Source organism: Dermochelys coriacea, chromosome 11 (assembly GCF_009764565.3).
Source record: "Dermochelys coriacea isolate rDerCor1 chromosome 11, rDerCor1.pri.v4, whole genome shotgun sequence".
Taxonomy (NCBI): domain Eukaryota; kingdom Metazoa; phylum Chordata; order Testudines; family Dermochelyidae; genus Dermochelys; species Dermochelys coriacea.
This window is the reverse complement of record NC_050078.2, coordinates 34,289,912-34,313,991: the sequence shown is the minus strand read 5'-3', so window position 1 is coordinate 34,313,991 and position 24,080 is coordinate 34,289,912. Positions and strand designations below refer to the sequence as shown.

At 41.9% G+C, this 24,080-nt stretch overlaps 1 protein-coding gene and 1 long non-coding RNA gene across 5 annotated transcripts in view; one reads left to right on the top strand and one right to left on the bottom strand.

The window, feature by feature from the left end:
* The window catches only part of PSMD14 (proteasome 26S subunit, non-ATPase 14), a 61,077-nt gene extending 56,432 nt beyond the window's left edge, over positions 1–4,645 (bottom strand). The window contains exon 1 of one of the 4 annotated variants that reach the window (XM_043505189.1): positions 3,314–4,645. The gene's annotated coding sequence lies outside the window, so the exon portion shown is untranslated. The remainder of the gene's footprint in view (positions 1–3,313) is intronic. The other 3 variants (XM_043505190.1, XM_038421775.2, XM_043505188.1) reach the window with 3 other exon arrangements.
* A 3,191-nt stretch (positions 4,646–7,836) lies between these two features.
* LOC122458019 lies at positions 7,837–18,686 on the top strand. Its single transcript, XR_006277835.1, has 3 exons — positions 7,837–7,981; positions 17,507–17,511; positions 18,675–18,686. It is a non-coding gene; the product is annotated as an uncharacterized LOC122458019 (long non-coding RNA).
* The last annotated feature ends 5,394 nt before the right edge of the window (positions 18,687–24,080 follow it).

The following is a 24,080-nucleotide window of genomic DNA, read 5'->3' as shown; positions in this document are numbered from 1 at the left end:
GGATACAACACGTACATCTTTAAAAATCCGCACTGCAGGAATTCATGAAAATTGCCGATTATTGACTTGAAACTGGAAATTCCTTAGAGAATCTTCAGTACAACCATCTAGAAAGTACATCAATGGATAAATGTAACTGGTACAAGATACCAGCCACCAAGAGCTCTGGATTTCAATCAGCATAACCAACCCAGTTTTTGGTTACAGATCAGTTAATGTTTATAAAGTGCTTTGAAGATGAAGCACTGAGTGGTATTACTAGGGACTTTTTTCCACATGGCCCAGGGAGAAAAGATATGAGCAATATAATCATCTCTCTAAGAAGATGGGAGTACTGTGTTTGTGCCTAAGACTTAGTGAATTTCAGATCTTTTAATCAACTTGAAAAATTTATGATTTCAGTGTCTTATTATATACTTGAAGCTTAGAATTACATTTCATGCAATACTGCCCATTATTTCCACTAAGAAACCTGGACTATACGGTGAAGTAATTTCTTTTTAAAAAACTGACTCATCATTGGATCCTGGGATGAGCGGTTGGGTTCATTATGAAGGTTGATAACTTCTTGAGATAGGGTGTTAAAGTTAGAATTAGAGTTATTTTTATATACAGAAAAAAATCTTAGCTACAAAATATCACCTTTGTTAAGTCAGTAATTAGCAGATTTGAAAAGTCAGTTTGCAGAGTGCTTTGGGATTCCTAGGACATTTAGGGAAAGGTACATACTCAGAAAACATGACAGCAATTAACGAGTAAATATAGTTACTAGACAAGTGGTCCCCAAACTTTTCCTCTTATGCCTGCCCCCCCCCAACTCCCATCAGTAACAGAATGTGTCACACACGCAACCCAGGCCGGGAGAGGAGGTGAGGCCAGGCTGTGGCTAGGACCTGGCGGCCAAGAACGGGGGCTGGCAGCCGAGCTGCAGCCAGGAGTGGAATCAGGGCCGCTGCTGCGGCCAGGAGCTGGGCAGAGCGGAGCTGGGAGCAAAGCAGAGCTGAGTAGCACTCCGTCCCTGCCCCCTTGTGGGGGCTGGGCCAGGCTCCACTGCACCTCCCCCTTTTCTCCACGCCCCACCCAAAGGGGTGTGACCCACAGTTTGGGGACCATTGAACTAGACAATGTAAGAGTATGAAAAAAACTGGCAAAAGGGAATACTCACTTCATATTTTGCATTAAACACAATGACAGGAGTTCTAGACAACTAACTTTATTCTTAGTATTTTTCCACCTGTTTCTATTTAATACCTCATTTCCATTAATTAGGATCTTTTAAATCTTTCCAAAAGACTGCTGCTAAAACTTTGTAATATAGTAACAAGGTAACAAGTATTCCACATTATTACTGCCTAAGAAAGTCACACACTGGAGAGATCCACCATTCTTCACGGAGGACAGGAGACAGCTGGAGTCACTAGGTAATTTCCCATTGCTTAGCACACCCAGCATGGAAATAAAAGGAAGAAACTCAGAGCAGAACACAGATTCCATGTGTGGCAGCAAGTGTCTACTATATTACCATGCTAAAACTTAAACTCTTGTTTATTTGCAACTTATAAGTAAGAATACGATTTTGTCAAGGTGGTCACAGATTCCATGACTTGAACAGACCTCCATGACTTCCACCTTCAGTTTCAGCCCCCCCACGCTAGCAGGGCTCCAGTTGGGCAGTCAGCCTCACCCCCACAGCTTCAAAAATAATATAAAGTAAGCACTGTACACTTTGTATTGTGTTGTAACTGAAACATATTTGATAATGAAGAAAAAGATCCAAAAATATTTATAATACATTTAAATTGGTATTCTATTAACAGTGGATTAAAACTGCAATTGACTTTTTTTTTAATCTCAATTGCAATTTTTTAAAATCGTTTAACAGCCCTAGGAGAAATAGTTCTGTGCTAGTAGTTTATATTTGATTATGCAGTTTCTACGAAAGATTAAAAGCTAGAAAGATCAGACATTGTTAGTGTTTTGATAGTCAACTGAATAGTGCCTCCTAAATGATTACTTTAAAACTTTTACAGATCCGTGTCTAATTTCCATGTGATTCTTTTAAAACGATAAGTTAGTCATAGTAGGTGTCAGCATGTTAAAGTAGCAAGGATTTACCACGACAGTAGATAAAGGATCACAAGTTTTTCCATTTTTTTTTTCCACCGAATGCATCCGATGAAGCGAGCTGTAGCTCACGAAAGCTTATGCTCAAATAAATTTGTTAGTCTCTAAGGTGCCACAAATACTCCTTTTCTTTTTTGCGAATACAGGCTAACACGGCTGCTACTCTGAAATAAGTTTTTCCATGAACACCTAATAAAGTTATTTATGTGCAAAGATTAACCCATTTGAGGTCCCATCCATTCCAAACCATTCAGGAAGAGTTCTAGCCATTAAATATGTTTGTAAACCAATTTCTTGACTGCTTTAGAAATCTATCAAGAGATTCTCTTTCCATCCTCCCATATTACAGGGATCACAAATAATACTGTTGTCAGTAGAATCTTCTGCCTAATCAAAACCTTTAGAGCTAGAAACGTGATTCACAGCTCAGACATGCAGCACCTCACACCCCTAGAGAGGGAAGAGATCATTTTCAAAATGCTGACAAAACTAGGACAGATTTCCCAGTAGCATGCCCAATATAAATACATAGCTTTTCAAACGGAAATAATTCAAATCACAATCTGAAAATGCATGCCTCACCATTGATGTTTCTGTTTATATCAAATATATTGATAGTAAATAGATTGAACAAAAAACCAAAGATACATATTCGTCAGATATACTAGACGTTTTACCAGTACCCAAATACTACTAAAATATTTAACCTACAAAAACTGGTGAAATTTATTGAATAAAATTAGTTGAATACTATTCTATACTACTACTTCTGCTCATTATATCTCCTTTCTTAGCTTCACCCCACTTTCTTTCCTATATAGATGGTCTCCTTCCCCACTATCCCCCATATGCCTGTTACCTTAAGTGTCTTTTTCCTGTTTTTCCCTTCTCTTCCTTAGCCCATTCCCTACTTTGTTCTGCTTCCCCCCCCCCCTTCTTCTCCAGTAATACATAAATAGCTGCACTGAAAGCTGCCAAGACAAGTCAGTTTTCACTCACTGCTGCTACTGCTTGACAAAGCAGTGAGTAAGTGTAAAGTCACTAGGGATAGCTGAAGACTTTGAAAGACAACACATGACCAGTTTATGCTCCACTTGTATTTTGGAAGGTTCAATATCAAGGATAAGGGCACTTTCAGAGGTTTGTTTCTTTAAAGTCAAGAAAGACAAAACCATAGGGGTATGCTCACCAGTAACATTTGTTAAATACAATCCTAGAGTGCTGCTGGGCACCACTGGGCAACTGCATGCTTCACCCCAGAAGAGCTGCATTTCAGCTGTCAGTAGAGCGTCTCTTACATAAATAACATTGCTACAGAACCAGAAAAGGTCACTGCTGCCAGTTGACATGAACTTGCAAACAGAGCTGCCTGTAATTAGTTTACTGTGGTAGTAGTGTCCCTATTAGCATTGAAAACCATACAGTCTGTGTGCTCCAAGAACAGAACATGACAGCAATAGCGTTATAGGAGCGTTTGAGCTTCTTGCAGCAGTTCTCGTTCCTTGTACCAGGGCTAATAAGGCACCCTGGCGTTAAAACAATAACAAATTTACAATAATCATCAAGCCGTGTACATGTTTTACTGATTAAACACATGAACTAGTGCAGCTCTTGTCCCTCCTCTCCTGTTCACAACAAAGTAATGAAGTCCAGCTGAATGTAGATCGCAAGCTCTTTCATGCGGTGGCAATGCACTCACTTGTTTTTGTAAGCTACCCAAGGAACGTTTGGGTGGTTGGAAATAATAAAGTTCAGCGCAGTATATTGCCCATTAGCGACTCCCAAGCAGAGGCACAACATGCTGTCACCTAGGCCCTTGGGACAGGCTAAGGCACCTCGAAGGTAACAGACCTGGGGCAGGGAAGGGGTTAACGCTCTCCGCAGAAAGGGGAAGGCCACCAAAAGCCGCGACACTTCCCCAGCGGACCGCGGCCCTATCGCTTGTCCCGCAGCCCCTTCCCAGCTCCCTGAGGCTCTCACCAGCGTCCGGCAGCCCGGTTCTACCCCCGCACCCGGCCCCGCTCATCACTTCCTCGCCCAGTGCCGCGCGGGCCCTGCCCCTACAGCTCGGAGACGGGGCCGCGGGAAGGCCCAGGAACCAGACCAAGCCACGGGAGGGCCTACGACCTACACCCCCGAGCGGCCTCTGCCCTCACCTGGAGCTGAGGCTGGAACCCTTCCGCCGCTGTTCCACCTCCGCTGCGGGCCGCGATGAATCAGCCGGATTTCATTCAAACCCAGTCCGCCCAGGCCTCCCGAAAACACTTCCGGGTTCAGAGGGCACCTCCGGTTTCCGTTCCCATCGCACCAGCCAATAGCTTGGTGGGGTCAGACCCATGGCAACGTAGCCCCGCCCCCACCGAGCGTAGAGCTCCCCTGGAAGAACCTGAGGCGCGGGGCGGGGGAGGCTGCTGGCTCGCGCCCCGACCCGTGGAGGGGCCTTCTCCTCCCGCTGCTGTAAGGTGGAGCCGGGAGGTTCTTCCAGGCAGCACTATTGCCGGTCGATGGGGACCGGCGGTGGGGACTCCAGTGGCAATTTAAAGGGCCTGGGGCTCCAGCTGCTGCCAGGAGCCCCAGGACCTTTTAAATTGCCAAGACCTGGGGCAGCTGCTACCTTTCTCTCCCCCCGCCCATCAGAGGCCCTAGTGGTACCGTTGGCTGTGTACTGGCAGCCACTTTCTTACGGGTAGACCATACTGGACGGTTCTGGCTTACTTTCATCTCTGTATGGGGGGGGCCACTGATTGTTCACTCCATACCCTTCCCCCTGGAAGGGTGCAGCTGGCCTTCCACAGCCAAAGCCATGGCAACAATAGTGTTGGGCATCTAGAAATGCCTGACAGCGAAAGGAAGCGAGAGGCACATTTCACAAGTCCTAATCCACCTGCTAAAAATGAGTACATGGCACCAAGTTATTTAGATTTGTCAGGACCACGAGGAACTTCACAAGCTAGGTGAATGGGCAACACATTAAAAGTGAAATTCCATGTTAATCTATGAAGAGTGATGTATGGTGGAGGGAAAAATTTAAACTTCTCAAACACTTTGTGATGTTCTAAATAAATTTACTGTATCAGCACAAGAAAGGGACATGGGCATTACTGTATATAATTCAATGAAAACATCTGCTTAATATGCAGCTGCAGTTAAAAAAACTAACAAGATGCTAGGAAGCATAAGGGGATGGTAAATAATACAAAGAATACTTTAATACCTTTATATAAATCAATGGTGCAGGTTCATCTGAAATACTGTGTACAGTATTGGTCACTTCATCTCAGAAAGAATATTGCAGAATGGCAGGAGTTCAGAAAAGAGCATGGAAATGATAAAATGCTTGGAAAAACTCTCATATGAAGAGATAATGAAGAGCTTGAGATTGTTTACCTTCAAAAGGAGACAAATAAGAGGGGACATGATAAATTATATAAAATAATGAATGGTCTAGAGAAGGTAAATTGGCAACTTCTGTTCTCCTTATCTCATAACACAAGAACAAGGGGACATTCAATGATATTAAAAGGTGAGAAATTCAGAACTGATAAAAGGATTTTTTTCACACAACGTCTAATAACCTGGAACTTGCTGCAACAGGAAGCTGTTGAGGCCAAGAACTAAACGGGATTCAAAAAGGCATTGGATATTTACACAGATATCAAAAATATCTGGAGTTATAATTAATTACAACAAATTTTGAAAGAGATATTAAACATTACACCTTCCTCTGAAACATCTGGTACTGACCAGTGCCAGAGACTGGATACTGGACTAGATAGATTTTGAGCCTGATCCAGTATGGCAATTTCTATTTTCCTATGGCTGTCTCTGAGATCTCTGCAGTGGTTACATACAAGGCTAGTATTATGATTTGTGGGGTCCCAGGGGAACAGCCCAAAGCAACAGTAGTTGAGGATGTTCAGCAACTCACAAGATGGGGAACTAAAGAGAAGTAGGATAAGAGGAGTAAAGCTATAAACTGTACTTAAGTAGCCTCAGCAACACACATCCTGATTCTCTCCTTTTAAGGCCCTGTAACAAGCTTATCTGAAGTCTTATACTGCCATGCAGATGCAGTAGCTCTAATACTAAGTGCTCAAAGTATGACGATGAGCATGGTATAAATGAGCAGAGACATGAATTAGATAGACACATGTTAATCAGCAAGATAATCATTATTTTAAAGCAATATTCTTACAGTTTTCTGCTCTATGCCTTTCCAGATCTTTCCTACTCCAAAGGATTTCAGTGAGTTAAGATGTGTTCTTATTTTTTCCAAATGTCCTCATATATAGATTTCAAATGTTGGTTGATATCCTGAAGTGATCATAGAATCATAGAAGATTAGAGTTGGAAGAGACATCAGGAGGTCATCTAGTCCAGCCCCCTGCTCAAAGCAGGACCACCCCAACTAAATCATCCCAGCCAGAGCTTTATCAAGCCAGGCCTTTAAAACCTCTAAGGATGGAGATTCCACCACCTCCCTAGGTAACCCATTCCAGTGCTTCACCACCACCTTAGTGAAATAGTTTTTCCTAATATCCAGCATAGACCTCCCCCACTGCAATTTGAGACCACTGCTCCTTGTTCTGTCATCTGCCACCACTGAGAACAGCCTAGCTCCATCCTCTTTGGAACCCCCCTTCAGGTAGTTGAAGGCTGCTATCAAATCCCCTCTCACTCTTCTCCAGACTAAATAAGCCCAATTCCCTCAGCCTCTCCTCATAAATCATGTGCACCAGCCCCCTAATCATATTCATTGCCCTCCACTGGACCCTCTCCAGTTTATCCACATCTTTTCTGCAGTGGGGGGAGGCATGCCCAAAACTGGATGCAGTACTCCAGATGTGGCCTCACCAGTGTGCTGAATAGAGGGAAATAATCATTTCCCTCCATCTGCTGGCAATGCTACTAATGCAGCCCAATTGGCAACAAGGGCACACTGTTCACGCATATCCAGCTTCTCGTCCACTGTAATTCCCAGGTCCTTTTCTGCAGAACTGCTGCTTAACCAGTCAGTCCCCAGCCTGTAGCAGTGCATGGGATTCGTCCGTCCTAACTGTCATTAGTAGGGTAGTGTGTTCATAACTGATTTATCTGAAAAATGAAATTTTCATTTTTCACTGTGTGAAGAGAAACCAATCTGCTTCACTCATAAGAACAGCCTCCACTAGTGCATGTAGTGTTTCATATTAACACTGTCTCTCCATCCAAGCATTTGTACTGCAACCATCATCCTGAGCACATACAGGAAGTCATGGAGACACCAGTGCATGACTCTGTACTTGTCCTTGTTGAACCTCATCAGATTTCTTTTGGCCCAGTCCCCCAATTTGTCTAGATCACTCTGGACTCTGTCCCTATCCTCCAGCATATCTACCTCTCTCCCCTCAGCTTAGTGTCATCTGCGAACTTGCTGAGGATGCAATCCATCCCATCATTCAGATCATTAATGAAGATGTTGAACAAAACTAGCCTCAGGACCAATCCCTGGGGCACTCTGCTTGATACGGCTGCCAACTAGACATCAAGCCATTGATCACTCCCCATTGAGCCCAACGATCTAGCCTACTGTCTATCTACCTTATAGTCCATTCATCCAATCCATACTTCTTTAACTTGCTGGCACGAATATTGTGGGAGACCATATCAAAAGCTTTGCTAAAGTCAAGGTATATCACGTCCACTGCTTTCCCCATATCAACAGAGCCAGTTATTGCATCATAGAAGGCAGTCAGGTTGGCCAGGCATGACTTGCCCTTGGTGAATCCATGTTGACTGTTCCTGATCACCTTCCTCTCCTCCACGTGCTTCAAAATGGATTCCTTGAGGACCTGTCTATGATTTTTCCTGGGACAGAGTGATTTTCACTTATATTTCTTGTGTCTAAGGCCGTTTCTATTCATATTACTGTAAACAAGCACAAGGAAGTCGGGGGGAAACCATTTTAAAGCTGAAGTAGCTATTTTAACAAAAAGGAGGAAGTGTGCTTGTATATTCTTCTGAACTTTGAGCTAGAGCTATTCAAGTCTCTCTGCACTTTAAGACTTCAAGGTTTCTTTTAGTTTTATCTCTCACAGTTCCTTAGCTTCAGACAAACAGGAGAAGGAGCATCAAATAAGCATCCTAAACCTCAGATGATTCTTTAAGAAACTGGACTAGTTTCATTTGGGTCAGAAATATTGCAAAACTAGTTTTTCACATTTGCTTGGTATTTCCACCTCCAAACCCATCTAAATTCAGGAAGCACAGAGATATGAAAAAATACTTTAAAAAATGATGTTTTCCAAACTCTAGAAAGGGATTGATTTGAAATTTGAGCAAAAGTGGAAATAATTTGTTATTTAATCTGAACTAGTTCTCTCATGTTATCTATTTTAGGTTTTCTCAAGTAGTTTCTAAATGCTTACAGCATTGGAACTTTCAATCTCCCAGGCACTTTAAAATATAGAACTGGCACCCAAAATAAGGGCACACCCAAAATTAGAAGCATCATGAGGGAATTTTACATGCTATACAGATATAATGACCTTTCTCTATAACGTTCAGCATTTCTGATGTCAATTTGAACTAATAAACAGCCAGATAACAGCAGGTGCATGTGACAGAGGTAAATCTGTGCCTAATATGAGTATCTTATCTCGACAGAAATCTCCATTAAAATGCATTGTCTCCACCCTGCAGGTTTTTACAGGACTTGCATGATATTTTAACACATTTTAGCTGTCTTCACTGTATCTCATAATGAGATACATTTCCGAGGTATGTCTAAGTATCACATTCAGACAATAAGAGAATTTGCACCATGTTTCAATTAGACTATTAAAATCTCACTCATTTAACCTGGAAAGCTTGGTCACTGTGCTCCTGCCATGAGAATCTTGAGAATCTTCCAAGTTTTGACATGGTCAAAAGCCCATTTAAATAAAAGATAAAAGGTTCGTTTTTTGCCTATAAAATTATAAGAGTCAGGTATGCTTTGAATTAGTGAAATTGGAATCTTATATACCTTTTCTTTATTTTTATTGAGCTCTTGATATTAACTCTTATATCTCCATGAGTCTATTCAAATTCGAGCATTGGTACATCCCTAACAAGCCATGAATGTCATATGTAAACTCTCACTTCTCTTCAATTCATATCTGAAAGGAATACCACATTTTTGGAGAAAGACCTATGAAACTCTGCATTTCATGAAAGGAAAGAGGCCATCAGAGTTAATAGGTATAGCTGTTTTTTAAAGGGAAAAGTAACATGCTGGGTTATATCCTTAGTTGATGTAAATCCATATAAATCCACTGCTGCCCATGGAGCTATGCCGATTTATGCCAGTTCAGGATTTGGCCCTTCATCTTTAAAATATAAAGTGAAAACAGACTTTCATTGTTATTCTTAATTACATTTCAAGACATAGTGTTGACTTTTTTAGATATACATTTATTGAAATTTTATAAATAAATATAGATACAGAACAAGAAAAAAGAGAAAATAGGAGAAATATTTACATTAGAAAGTACAGTGAATTAATTGGTTATATAAAGCCAATATCATAGTTGTCACTTATGACAGATGGTATTTTATATTTTGATATACAAAAGATATATTCTTAATCATATATGTCAAGGAGAAGAGACCATATGTTGTTAAACACTTCCAAATTGTCATTTAATATGAAGGGCACTCTCTGTACTGCCACCAAATCCCTCACAGTTGTGGTCCAACTAGCATAAGTACATAGGAGAAGATTTCCATCATAATATACCTATTGTTTAGCTTTCACTGCAGCTTGGAGTAAAAATGCTCAAAATAATGTTCCTAATATGAATTTTACTCTGAAGAAACGTTAATCAGCAGGTTGTCTGTACGTTGTACAATGTGGTTGATTATATAAACTTTTCTGGAGGGGCCTGCTAGATTCCCTAGTTTTCCTACAGGCTTAACCATCCCCAGCTCTGTCAGACCTTTCTTTACAGTAACTCATCTTCTAACTGAAGAGAGCTGGGTGTCGCCTGTACTAAAGGGATGACAAACAAGTGCTGATCATTGTTTCCTGGAATCACTGAATACTGTCTCCAGCTAAATCACTGGGTATAATTTTTTGTACTCCTTACCCATGTCATTTGACGGGGGCCAGGAAATAAAGACCTGATTGGATAGTTACCAGCATTCTGTTTGTTATTAGCTTTTTTTACATAGGGTCTGAAAATAGCAAAAATTGAGCCCATGAAACCAACTGAATGAATCTGGAAAGGGACCTATCCAAAAACTAAAAGGAGTACTTGTGGCACGGCTGCTACTCTGAAACCTATCCAAAAACTGGAGAGGAAAGTGGAATTGGAGAGGATGAAGTCTTCCACACTGCAGGATAAAGGGCACTGGAGATATACATACATTCCATGAGAAAGACTGCAAACTGCTAGATGAAGCCATTCAAAACTTTTAAGACTATTTTGATCCACAAAAGAAGGTCACTTGTGGGAAAGGCACATTTTTACAATAAACCAGCTGCCAGAGGAGACCATTGACCATTGTTACAGATCTTCAGAAATAAAGCCAAGTCATGTGAATTTGATCAGTTAACAGATGGACAAATTATTTGAGGTATAAGTGATAACCAAGTCAAAACAAGGTTATGGTGAGAAAAGAACAGTGAATATTTGCAGAACTAATGAAAACTGCTTCGCAACTGAAAGTGTTAGTAAGCAGTGAAAGAACTGAAGTCTTTCTAATTAAAAATGCATCCTAAGGCATAAAGATAAAATACAAGAGTAAACAAATGGCAGAGACTAGATTTGTTTTCAATAATCATAGATGCAATCACCCATGGCAAAAAGGTCCAACACAAGGGGCGCAATGTTATGTGCACAATAAAAGCAACCATTCCGCAGAAGTGTGTTGGTTCTGTTCTCAGCACAAATTGAAAAGATATACAAAAGCATAATATATTCATGAACATACTGAAAGACAAAGCAATGATGATGAAGATGACAAAATGACGCAGAGAAAGAGGTTCTTGCAGAGTCTCATAATAAATTTACAAAATAAGGTTCTACAACAGATTAGTTGTGACTTGAGAAATAAATGAATAAACATTCCATTTCAAAATAGATACTGGACCTAAAGTGCAACAAAATTCACAGTCAGCTTATACAAAAAAATTAATGGTTGCCTAATGTTAAAACCAAAAGCTAAGGTTGTTTCATGTAGCGAGCACAAAATGAAACTAATGGGCAATGCCATAGTGGCATATCTGCATAAGCACAGAATCACAGTAGAGTTGCACTACCCCATGAGAATAGTTAAGGAGCATATGTGTATACTCCAAAACTATTTTCAGTTTTGACAAGGGTTATGTCAATTCTGGTTTGATTCAAATAATATGTTTAATCAACTTATCTTCAGTATGGCCTCAGCACCTGATGTGTACCAATACATCAGATCATTTGAAGATTTTTGAGGGTCTAGATGGAATAGAAATTGATAATTTGCTGATTTGGAGTAAAAATGATCAACAACACAAAGAGAGACTGATTAATGTTCTGCAGTGTATCTGATGCTATGTCTACACTACCACATATGTAGGCAAAACTTATGACACTCAAGGGTGTGAAAAAACAAACCCCGGAGCAACATAAGTTACACCAACATAAGTGACAATGTGGACAATGCTATGTCGGTGGGAGAACTTCTCCTGCCGACATAGCTACTGCCACTTGTTGGGGGTGGTTTAATTATGTCAATGGGAGAGCTCTATCCCATTGGCATAGAACAGCTACATGAAAGATCAGTACAACTGTGCCGCTGTAAGCTCTCTAGTGTAGACACAAAACAACTCTAAATGGAACAGAAACAATACTGCCAGATCTGGCTGAATGAGATTGCTTATGTAGTATATATAATCAGTGACAAAGGAGTTTTGGTGGACCCAAGAATGGCAAAAAGCAATTGTACAACTCAAAAGACTGCAGAGGCTTACACAGATTCATGAGCATGTTAACATATCTAAACAAATGAATCCCTAAAATTTTTCACAATTAAATGCTCCACTCAGAATGATACTTGAGGATAGTACAGAAAGGCACTGGCAAGAGAAAAGCTTTGGGGAATTTAAAAGAATTTGTCACAGAAGTTCCTATTATGAACTATTTTGAGATTAATCAAGAGCCTAAGATCTGAATTGATTCAAGGTTGTGTGTCAGAGATCAATATGATTCAACGATTCAAATAGGTTCTGTTACAGACTCCCTCACAGAACTTGTCAGCACCATTCAGAAAGCCTACTACTGAGAGGTTGAATGTGATGCTACTGACCCTGTCCAACCTCTGCAATTCCATGAAGCTAGTAGGTGAGCTTGGCATCTGAAGCTTGATCCTATGTGCTTCTGACACATTTTGCTTCTACTAAATTGCTAGGCTATATTAGAGAGGCAGTGCAGTCCAGTGGATAATGATCCTCTTCCTGGCTCTGCTCCTGACTGCTGTGTGACTTTGGACAAGTCAATTAATCTCTCCATCCCTCTGTTTCAGATCCTTAGTGGTTTATATATTTCAATTGTAAACTCTCTGAAGAAGGGAGAGTCTCTTAACTATGTGTTTGTACAGTCCTCACATGATAGAACCTCAGTCTTGGTTGGGCTCTGTAGGTGCTACCATAGTACAAATAGTGAACAGTTTGCTAGATAAAGGTAGTCATTTCTTTTCCTCAAGATCCCAACTAGGGAGGTCCACTGTCTTTGAAAATAGCTATTTAACGTAGTAATATAAACAAATACTTTGTACTTTAATACAGTCAGTTGTGAACTGAGACCCCTAGAAGAAACATGCAAGTAAAATGTGCCTGCCGGTGAATAAAAAAAGTGTGTTTCTTAATGAGACACATTTTACTTACCTATATCTATACCAGTTTGTATTATTGTTGTATAACATATTTGGTTTCATTTTTCCATGTTGATCACAATAAAAGCTGTAGTAAATGTTTAAAACACTATTATTTCATTTTCTTGATTACACCCACAAGATTTTTCTCATAAAAACTTTCTTAAAATATAATTTTGGTGCTTCAGGAGTGGGTCCTCACCATACAAATAATTAACCTATTAATGTTAATGGAAAATATTGGGCGTGTAGGTAGAATGCACTGGTCAAGTGAGGTATTTTAATAATATTGGCTATCTGCCATAAATAAAGACAGCAGCAATTTATCCCATCTCACGAGTTAGCTTGATTTGGTTGATTAGTGCTTGCAAATGGATTTTAATTATATGTAGTAACAGTTGGTATTTGGAGACCTAAATATTTGGGACCATGTGGTGACAGTTTGAAGCTCCATTGTATGAAAGATCTAAAGAAACCCTCTTAACATTAGCTTGATTTCGAATTTCAACCAATTTTATAAATTGTTATGCCTCCAGATTTCTCTCTGCATTTAAGGAGCTCTCTTTTTGTTGTTTGTGTTACTGTCTAAGTACATTACTTTATGGTCACTCTTCCATGGGCTCCGAGGTGTGGCTCAGGAAGGCCCCTCTATCTCTGTAACTGCAGGCTGTCAAAAATTTGATCAGCTACAGATTTTTATTGCTAAGATAATCAAATAACAAAACATGTTTATTAATTTTCCTGGAATGTAGATGCAAATATTACGGTTGTGTACATTTATTTTTGATAAAAGATTTGCAAATTTAGTTTGCTCATGGGGAGCCTCATGATGTGATAATATAACTTTCAGTGTCATATAGTTTAAGTACCATTACTCTATTTCTTGCATAATTCGTGTTAAAAGTACATTTTATTTTATTGTCGTTACATATTCAATTATACTGACCAACAGAGAAAAAATGGGCTCCCTTGTTTAGTCCTTTTGCATAAATGAAACATATTGAAGATTAGTGAGTAGTCACAGCATCTTCTAAACTATTATTCAGAACCTGGTCTCATTTACAAAAATGAGGGCTGAATCCAGATGAGTTAAGTATCATTTACTTAATTGAAAGTAAATGTAGAAAGCTTTCTCAACTTCAAATAAAAATGATGAAACCAGGTAATTTTAAATGTATATGAATTAGGTTTGTAGTCATATTGCTGGTGCCTAATTTGTGTGTGTGATAAACCTAATAAACAAAACATCTTTACAATTAGGTTACAACAAAACCATCTAATATGATTGCAAAGATGTTCAATTGTGTCTACACAGATGTTTAAGGGGTTTTTCCAATAATGTTAGTTCGAATGATTAAGCTAACTTGACTGAAGAAAGCACCCTTTTTTGCTATCTAGACAGGGCCTTGGAGAAATTTTGATTTGCAGACTTCCAGTGCCTTTTGTCAGAGGCCAGCCTGCAGCAGAGCCAGTCCCTTGGCAATCCAGTGAATACAGGGACAGAAGTTCTCTGATTGACTGTACCACCTGATTGGCTGCCTGCAAGAGTCTCCAGGCTGATGATTAGGCTCAGCAGCAGCAGCCGTCCAGTGGTGGCTCAATGCATTCCTAGCCTGCAGCTGTTCTTGGTCCTACCCCTGCCTCTGCTGTCTCTAGCCCTGCCCCGCCTGTCCCTGCTCCAGCCCCCAGCTCCTTTGTGACCTCTGATTCCCTCCTCTGATCCTCTGCTACGCCTTCTCACTGCGACTCCAGCTAATCCTTTGGCTTAGGCTATGGTCTCTGACTCTTGGCTTCACTCCTTGACCTGCCCCATATGGATTCAGTGCTAACCAGTAGGCCAGACTCTTGCTTCAACCACTAGGCCAGACCACCCACAGCTTGGTTGCTGACAGTTAGAGTAGTTGAAAAGATTGAACAAGCATGGGTAAGTGGCTGGACTGCCTTTCAGATGGATTCTGCAGAGGCAGCCATGCCCCTGCCGGACACTGTGGGAATCCTGCAGACTCTATAGGCCCAGGTTATGGCCTCGCAGGCACATCCCACGCATAGCTGCTAGCCCAGCTTCTAGGGAGCCGGAGAGTCAAACGCCTGATGAGTTTGATGGGGATGGTAACAAGTTCCTTGGTTTCATGACCCAATCCTGGCTCCTGTTCATGCTTCAGCACCTACTTGTTCTCCACTGAGTCAAGTAGGACTTGTTATTAATCTGCTAACTTGGAAGGACTTTGCCTGGGAAACTCCCCATCTGGAGACTTCTAGCCCCTTGTTGGGGGCAGTTCAAAGAGTTTGTACAAGCTATGGCCATTGTATTTGATCCGAATTGAACACAATCTGCCAAGAACATGCTTCAGGAGCTGCATCAGGGAAACAGGTTGGTCGTCAATGTTGATGATCATCCTGACTGAACGCTGCCTGGAGAGAGAGTTGAGTTCCCAATTCCTTCCACATTCTCATCAGAAGGGCCTACACAGATCAGTCAAGTTCAGCCTTGTCTCTCTGATGCAGAAAAGGGCGGGTGTCATGTTTTGGGCCTATGCTGTATTATGGGGAATTTGGACACTACGCTCTAGTGACTACAGTGTGGGATGCCCTGCTAAGAATCAAGCTGTGTCTTGACCAGAAAAACTCCTCGCCTCAGCCCCAAAAAGGGTGTCTAGACTGAGCCTGTGTCCCCCACTTCACTCCAGGACCTTGCACCTCTCCTTGTCAACCGGCACCTTGGCTATGAATGGACACTGTGCCAGCACTGTCCAACTCTCCCTCTGACTACAACATTCCCTCCATATCAGAGGTCAAGCTGAGGGCACTCATGGGCCTCTGACAATTTTGTGGATTTAGTCTTTGCCTGGAGTCATAACATTCCAATTTAGCCAAGCAGCATCCCTGATTTGATGGAGTCTATTGACGGATCCCTCCTCTCCTCCATATCAGTTACTCATCAAATGGTACCCTTGATGCTTAGCACTTTCCAGGTCACTGGGAGGTTCAACCATTTGGTATGATCCATGCATGATCCTCACTCCCCTGTCATCCTCGGCATTCCCTTCCTTATCACCCATGATCCGCTCATCTGCTGGAGACCAGGCACAGTACACTTCACATCAAGACTCTGCCATCAATTTTGCCTCCCAAAATCATGTTCTGGTGTGATCTTTGCCACCTACTTGAGAATTCAGAAACCAAAGGAGGTACACTGAAGTTGACTTCCCCCATCCCTGTGATCCCCTTGATAACTTCAGGAATCCCAATGCAATATTGAGATTACCTTGATGTTTTCAATAAAAAGAGGGCAGCTACTTAGTCACCCATCACACTTCTGATTGTCCAGTTCACCTGCAATGTGGAGCCGAGTTCCCCTTTGGCCACAGTAGGCCCTCTTGGAACCTGAACTCCAAGTGCTCCAGGAGTACCTCTGCGAGAACCTAGAGAAGGAGTTTATTTGCCCTATCCACTTCTCTGGCAGGGGCTTCAGTCTTCTTCGTGGCAAAGAAAGATGGCTCCTTTAGCCCTTGTTTTGACTGTCGAGTTCTGAACAAATTGATGGTTTGAAACCCATACTCTCTGCCACTTATTAATGAACTCTTTGAGAGGCTCCATTCAGCCGAGATTTTTACTATGTTGGATCTTCATAGGGCCTATAACATTGTCCAAATTAGGGAAGGTGATGAATGGAAGATTGTTTCGCACCGAATATGGATATTTTGAATATTTGGCTATGCCTTTTGGGTTATGTAACTTGCCAAATGTTTCAGCATTTTGTCAATGATATCTTCCAGAATATATTGGACTAGTTTGTGGGTTTGTTTGTTTTTGGATGTTGTTCTTGGTTTTTCTTAAAATCAGGCACTACATGAGCAACATGTGTGCCACATTCTCAACAGACTCTGCCAAAACCATCTTTACGCCAAACTGAAGTTATGTAAGTTTATAAAGACACAATTGCACTCCTTCCCCAAAGGGCTAACAATGGACCCATGGAAGGTATCTGCCATCTCTGGAAGGAATGTCTGAAGGACATAAGAGGCATACAGCAGTTTCTCGGGTTTGCCAATTTCCAAAGGCATTTTATCAAAGGATTCTCTCCCCTAGTTGCTCCCATAACTGTGCTTCTTTGAAAAGGAGTCCATTTTTTCCGGTCACTAGAGACATAGTTCGCATTTGATCAGCTCAAAAGATCCTTTACCTCAGGTCCCATTCTCGTGCTTCTGGATCCTGCCAAGCCCTTCATCATAGAGGCAGATGCTTTGAACTTTGTCATTAGAGCTGTTCTGTCACAACATAATGGCTCTCATAACCAACTCCAACCCTGTGCCTTTTATTCATAAAAACTAACCCCTCACTGAGAAGAATTATTATATCTGGGACAAAGAGATACTTGTGATAAAGACAGCTTTTGAAAGATGGGGACACCTAGAAGGAGCTCAGGTCAGGGGCACCAGAACAGCGGGGAACAGGGGGCCATGTAGCCCCATCACTTTAAAAATCCCTCCCACTTTTTACCAGCTGTAAGGGTGAGTGACTTGGGGAGGGGATGGAGAGGAGAAACCGGGAGGCAGGGCTTTGGGGGAAGAGGAGATGTGGAGGTGGGGCCTAGGGGGAAGGGGGGGTGTGAGGGTGGGGACTCGGAAGGAATGGGGCAGCACAGGGGTGGGGCCACAGTTTGGGTGCTGGTGGCCCCCACTTTTAGGGACTTTTCATTACCCTGGCTTACGTCCCAGTCCAGGTCCATACTGACCATAAGAATCTGGAGTATCTTTGAACTGCTCATAACCTTAACTAGCAACAGATCATCTCATCACAAGTGAACCAGGTCCTTAATCAATACCTGTGTTACTTTCTCAATTATCATCAAGATGACTGGGTCATCCTTCTGCCATATGCAGAGTTTGCATACAACTCCACCCATGCATTCACCAGACAGCCCATAAACTATGGTTTCCACCCTTGACTTCATTCAGCTGCACCTCCAGACTCCTATGTCCCTGATGCAGCAGATCTAGTTGCCCACATTCAATGGTTTCACCAAGAGTTTACCAAATAAACTGAAGCTTCCAAGGAGAAATACAAATGTCATGCCAACTGAAAACACCAAGCCACACCAACCCTGTCTGTAGGAAATAAGGCCTGGTTGTCCTCCAAATACCCAAAATCCACCTGTCCCCCAGCCAAAGATGACAGATTATGGATGACTTCAGAGATCTCAGAAGGATGCTGAAGGACAGAAATGTCCTAGTAACATTCCTGGAGATTCTTCCTGTCCCATGAGTGAAGGAAGACAGAAGGTAAAGATTCTGGATGTGGACCACTGATTAGGTAAGCGGTTTGGTTTTATAGAACACTGGTTAACCTTCTGTGGAGAGGGGGTTGCACAATTTGGATGGTCTCCATCTTCTCAAGGACAGACTGGCTAGACTAGTCAGGAGGGTATTACATTAACAACAAAAGGAGAGGGAGAAAAAGGGGAACAAAGGAGCATCCATTTAAAACAAAATTAAGATGTCAAGAATAAAAGATTAATCAAGGCATTAAGGGACCTTGTTGCAGAGGTGGTACACCCCATCACCCTTTTGGGAAGGGGGAAGGGTGTTATAACCCCACGGCTGAGTCTGGACGATCACCCTTAACTTCTAGGCAGTACAGTCTAACGGTCAAAGTCAATAGGGTTCTTTCCCTTACAGGGCTGCCTGGCCCAATGGCCAGAGTCAATAGGGCCACCCTTGAGCAGCAGGGCAGTGCTGTCTAGTGACCAGAATCCACAGGGCTTCCCTCTCTTGTGGGGCTGTGTGGCCCAATGGCCAGAGTCAATATTGCTGCCCTCCTCATCAGGGCTGTGTGGCTTCACATCCGGAGTCAATAGGAGTGGCAGGGCAGTGCGTTTTAGTAACCAGAGTCTATAGGGCTGCTCTCTCTTGCAGGGCTGTGTGGCCCAATGACCAGAGTCAACATGGCTACACTTGAGCAGTAGGGCAGCATGGCCTGATGGCTGGAGAGTTGGGCCATTGCCTCAGTGCGAGTGGTGGCCAGGGTATAGAGCCTGGGCCCTCCCTACTCCACTGGGTCACAACCCAGGGCTCTGACAATCGCAGGTTTCCCACCACCTGCTCAGCAGGTTCCTGCTGAAACATGCTGAGCTAAGCCCCAGTTCTATGACTGGTTCCCTGTTGAGTCCCCCTGGGATACTTCCTACCAGTTCCTCCACAGCTAGACATCTTGGGGGGTCCCATGACCTCTCCTCCCTCTGTGGTGTTGGATGCCTGGGAGCTGTTGGTCATCGCAGTCTGACTAGCCTCCATGTCCTGAAGTGTCGGCAGTTCCCCCCACAGGACCCTGTGGCGCACCTCCATTTCCTTTGACAGTCAGCCTCTACTGATCTGAATTGCTCCCTTTTATATCCAGGTTCCAGCTGGAGCATGCTTAGCAGAAATGAGGGGGCATGGCCTCCTCAGCCCACAGAGTATGATTAGCCCCTGCTGAACCACTGCGGAGTTGGTACACTCCGTCACAGATCTGAAGAGAATAAATTATTTAACTGTCTATACACCAGTGCTAGGACCATGGGCAATAAACAAGAGACATTGGTATTGCTCATTTATTAGCATAAATTGAACATAGTTGACATTACTAAATCCTGAAGGGATGATTCACATGACTGGAATGTTAAAATCACTGGGTATATCCTATTTAGGAAGGATCAAGTGGGCAAATGGGGAAGGGGAAATGGCACTCTGTCAAAAATGGCATTATAGTAGAACCTCAGAGTTATGAACACCTCGGGAATGGAAGTTGTTTGTAACTCTGAAATATTCGTAAATCTGAACAAAATCTTATGGTTGTTCTTTGAAAAGTTTACAACTGAACATTAACTTAATACAGCTTTGAAACTTTAGTATGCAGAAGAAAAATGCTGCTTTCCCTTTATTTTTTTAGTAGTTTACGTTTAACACAGTACTGTACTGTACTGCATTTGCTTTGTGTGTGTGTGTGTGTGTGCTGCTGCCTGATTGTGTACTTCCGGTTCCAGATGAGGTTGGGAGTTGACTGATCAGTTCATAACTCTGGTGTTCATAATTCTGAGGTTCTACTGTACCTGTTTCTGAGTCTTGGTCTACGCTACAAATTTATGTCCGTATAACTACATTGATTTTTCCATACCTCTGAGCAACGCAGTTATACTGACCAAACTCCCAGAGTAGGCAGTGCGCTGTTGATAGGAGGGCTGCTCCCTTAAACATAGCATCCACCTCTCAGGGAGATAGAGTACCTACACCAATGAGAGAAGCTCTCCTGTTGGCGCAGGTAGTGTCTTCACTAAGTGCTATAGTAGTACAGCTGCAACGGTGCTACTCTAAGTGTAGACAAGCCCCTCGTCACTAACAACTCTGAAGCAAAGGAACTTAATTGCTTATGGATTAACTTCTAAAAGATAAAGTGTGAGATGGGGTACTATTTGGTGTTTGCTACAGATTATAAAATACACTATAGAATAGGATGACAGCTCCTCAAACACCCAACGATAATGTGTAGAGAAAAAAAGATGTGTTATCATGGGGAGCTTCAATCATGTGATATATACTGAAGGTCTCATGCTGCCAGTAGTAAAATATTCTTGGAATTTCTAAAAATTATAAATGACAATTGTCTAAACTGTGACCCAAGAACCTCTGGATGCCAACTGGCAGAGGATGCTGTGGAAAATATGGGTACAGGTGAGGTCTCTAATGAAAGCCTATATCCCATTCGTCATCATAACCATTGTGAGATGTATGTATGGAGAACGTGTGGGGAGAGTTAATTTTTAATACACACACAAAAAATCATGTTCTCTAGGTTTATAGCTAAAAATTGGTCACTCAAAGGTAGCATGTCTTAAGACAAACTCCTCCAGACAAGGGGTTGGAGACACTTATCACCAGAGGGACTATTGTGTATTATTGGGTTATATAATTGGAGTCTATTGTAATTCTAAGTCAAATACTAAAGAAGAGCTGGTGGAGACTTGAGAAGAAAACTAACAGGAATAGATAATCAGTGTTGGGGAGGGAGAACTCTACCTTGAGGTGCACCTCAATGGTCTAATTTGGTATAATTAGGGAAACAAAGAGACACCTTGGTATCATAGACTCATAGATACTAAGGTCAGAAGGGACCATTCTGATCATCTAGTCCGACCTCCTGCACAGCGCAGGCCACAGAATCTCACCCACCCACTCCTATGAAAAACCTCACCCATGTCTGAGCTATTGAAGTCCTTAAATCATGGTTCAAATACTTCAAGGAGCAGAGAAGCCTCCCTCAAGTCAACCATGCCCCATACTACAGAGGAAGGTGAAAAACCTCCAGGGCCTCTCCAATCTGCCCTGGAGGAAAATTCCTTCCCGACCCCAAATATGGCAATCAGCTAAACCCTGAGCACATGGGCAAGATTCACCAGCCAGATACCCAAGAAAGAATTTTCTATAGTAAATCAGATCCCATCCATCTAATATCCCATCTCAGGGGATTTGGCCTATTTACCCTGAATATTTAAAGATCAATTACTTACCAAAATCCCATTATCCCATCATACCATCTCCTCCATAAACTTATCGAGTAGAATCTTAAAGCCAGATAGATCTTTGCCCCCACTGCTTCCCTTGGAAGGCTATTCCAAAACTTCACTCCTCTGACGGTTAAAAACCTTCATCTGATTTCAAGTCTAAATTTCCTGGTCGCCAGTTTATACCCATTTGTTCTTGTGTCCACATTGGTGCTGAGCTTAAATAATTCCTCTCCCTCTCCTGTATTTATCCCTCTGATATATTTATAGAGAGCAATCATATCTCCCCTCAACCTTCTTTTAGTTATGCTAAACAAGCCAAGCTCCTTAAGTCTCCTTTCATAAGACAAGTTTTCCATTCCTCGGATCATCCTAGTAGCCCTTCTCTGTACCTGCTCCAGTTTGAATTCATCCTTTTTAAACATGGGAGACCAGAACTGCACACAGTATTCTAGGTGAGGTCTCACCAGTGCCTTGTATAACGGTACTAAAACCTCCTTATCCCTACTGGAAATGCCTCTCCTGATGCATCCCAAAACCGCATTAGCTTTTTTCACAGCCATATCACATTGGCAGCTCATACTCATCCTATGATCAACCAATACTCCAAGGTCCTTCTCCTCTTCCGTTATTTCTAATTGATGCGTCCCCATCTTATAGCTAAAATTCTTGTTATTAATCCCTAAATGCATAACCTTACACTTCTCACTATTAAATTTCATCCTATTACTATTACTCCAGTTTACAAGGTCATCCAGATCCTCCTGTATAATATCCCGATCCTTCTCCGAATTGGCAATACCTCCCAGCTTTGTATCATCTGCAAACTTTATTAGCACACTCCCACTTTTTGTGCCAAGGTCAGTAATAAAAAGATTAAATAAGATTGGTCCCAAAACCGATCCCTGAGGAACTCCACTGGTAACCTCCCTCCAACCTGACAGTTCGCCTTTCAGTAGGACCCGTTGCAGTCTCCCCTTTAACCAATTCCTTATCCACCTTTTGATGTTCATATTGATCCCCATCTTTTCCAATTTAACTAATAATTCCCCATGTGGCACGGTATCAAATGCCTTACTGAAATCTAGGTAAATTAGATCCACTGCATTTCCTTTATCTAAAAAAATCTGTTACTTTTTCAAAAAAGGAGATTAGGTTGGTTTGGCACGATCTACCTTTTGTAAAACCATGTTGTATATTGTCCCATTTACCATTGACTTCAATGTCCTTAACTAATTTCTCCTTCAAAATTTTTTCCAGGACCTTGCATACTACAGATGTCAAACTAACTGGTCTGTAGTTACCCGGATCACTTTTTTTTCCTTTCTTAAAAATAGGAACTATATTAGCAATTCTCCAATCATTCGGTACTATTCCTGAGTTTACAGATGCATTAAAAATTCTTGCTAATGGGCTTGCAATTTCAGGTGCCAATTCCTTTAATATTCTTGGATGAAGATTATCTGGGCCCCCCGATTTAGTCCCATTAAGCTGTTTCAGTTTCGCTTCTACCTCTGATATGGTAATATCTACCTCTATATCCTCCTTCCCATTTGTCATGCTACCATTATCCCCAAGATCCTCTTTAGCCTTATTAAAGACTGAGGCAAAGTATTTGTTTAGATATTGGGCCATGCCTAGATTATCTTTAACCTCCACTCCATCCTCAGTGTTAAGCGGCCCCACTTCTTCCTTCTTAGTTTTCTTCTTATTTATATGGCTATAGAACCTTTTACTATTGGTTTTAATTCCCTTTGCAAGGTCCAACTCTACTCGACTTTTAGCCTCTCTCACTTTATCCCTACATCTTCTGACCTCAATTAGGTAGCTTTCCTTGCGGATCCCTCCCATCTTCCACTCCCTGTATGCTTTCTGCTTCTTCTTAATCACCTCTCTAAGATGCTTGCTCATCCAGCTTGGTCTACAACTCCTTCCTATGAATTTTTTCCCCTTTCTTGGGATACAGGCTTCCGATAGCTTCTGCAGTTTTGATTTAAAGTAATCCCAGGCCTCCTCTACCTTTATATCTATAAGTTCTTCAGTCCAATCCACTTCCCTAACTAATTCCCTTAATTTTTGAAAGTCAGCCCTTTTGAAATCAAAAACCCTAGTTGCAGATTTATTTTTGTTAATCCTTCCATTTAGTTTGAACTGAATTAGCTCATGATCACTTGAGCCAAGATTGTCCCCTACAACCATTTCTTCTATGAGGTCCTCGCTACTCACCAAAATTAAATCTAAAATGGCATCCCCTCTAGTCGGTTCAGCAACTACTTGATGAAGGAATCCATCCGCTATCGCATCTAGGAAAATCTGAGCCCTATTATTATTACTAGCACTGGTCCTCCAGTCTATATCTGGGAAGTTAAAGTCTCCCATGATCACGCAGTTTCCATTAGTATTTACTTGATTAAAGACATTAAAAAGGGCTCTATCCATATCCAAATTAGATCCCAGAGGTCTATAGCACACCTCAAGCACTATCGTAGGAGAGGCTTTACTAGTTTTCTTCCCCAATGTAATTTTTGCCCAGACGGACTCTGTCTTA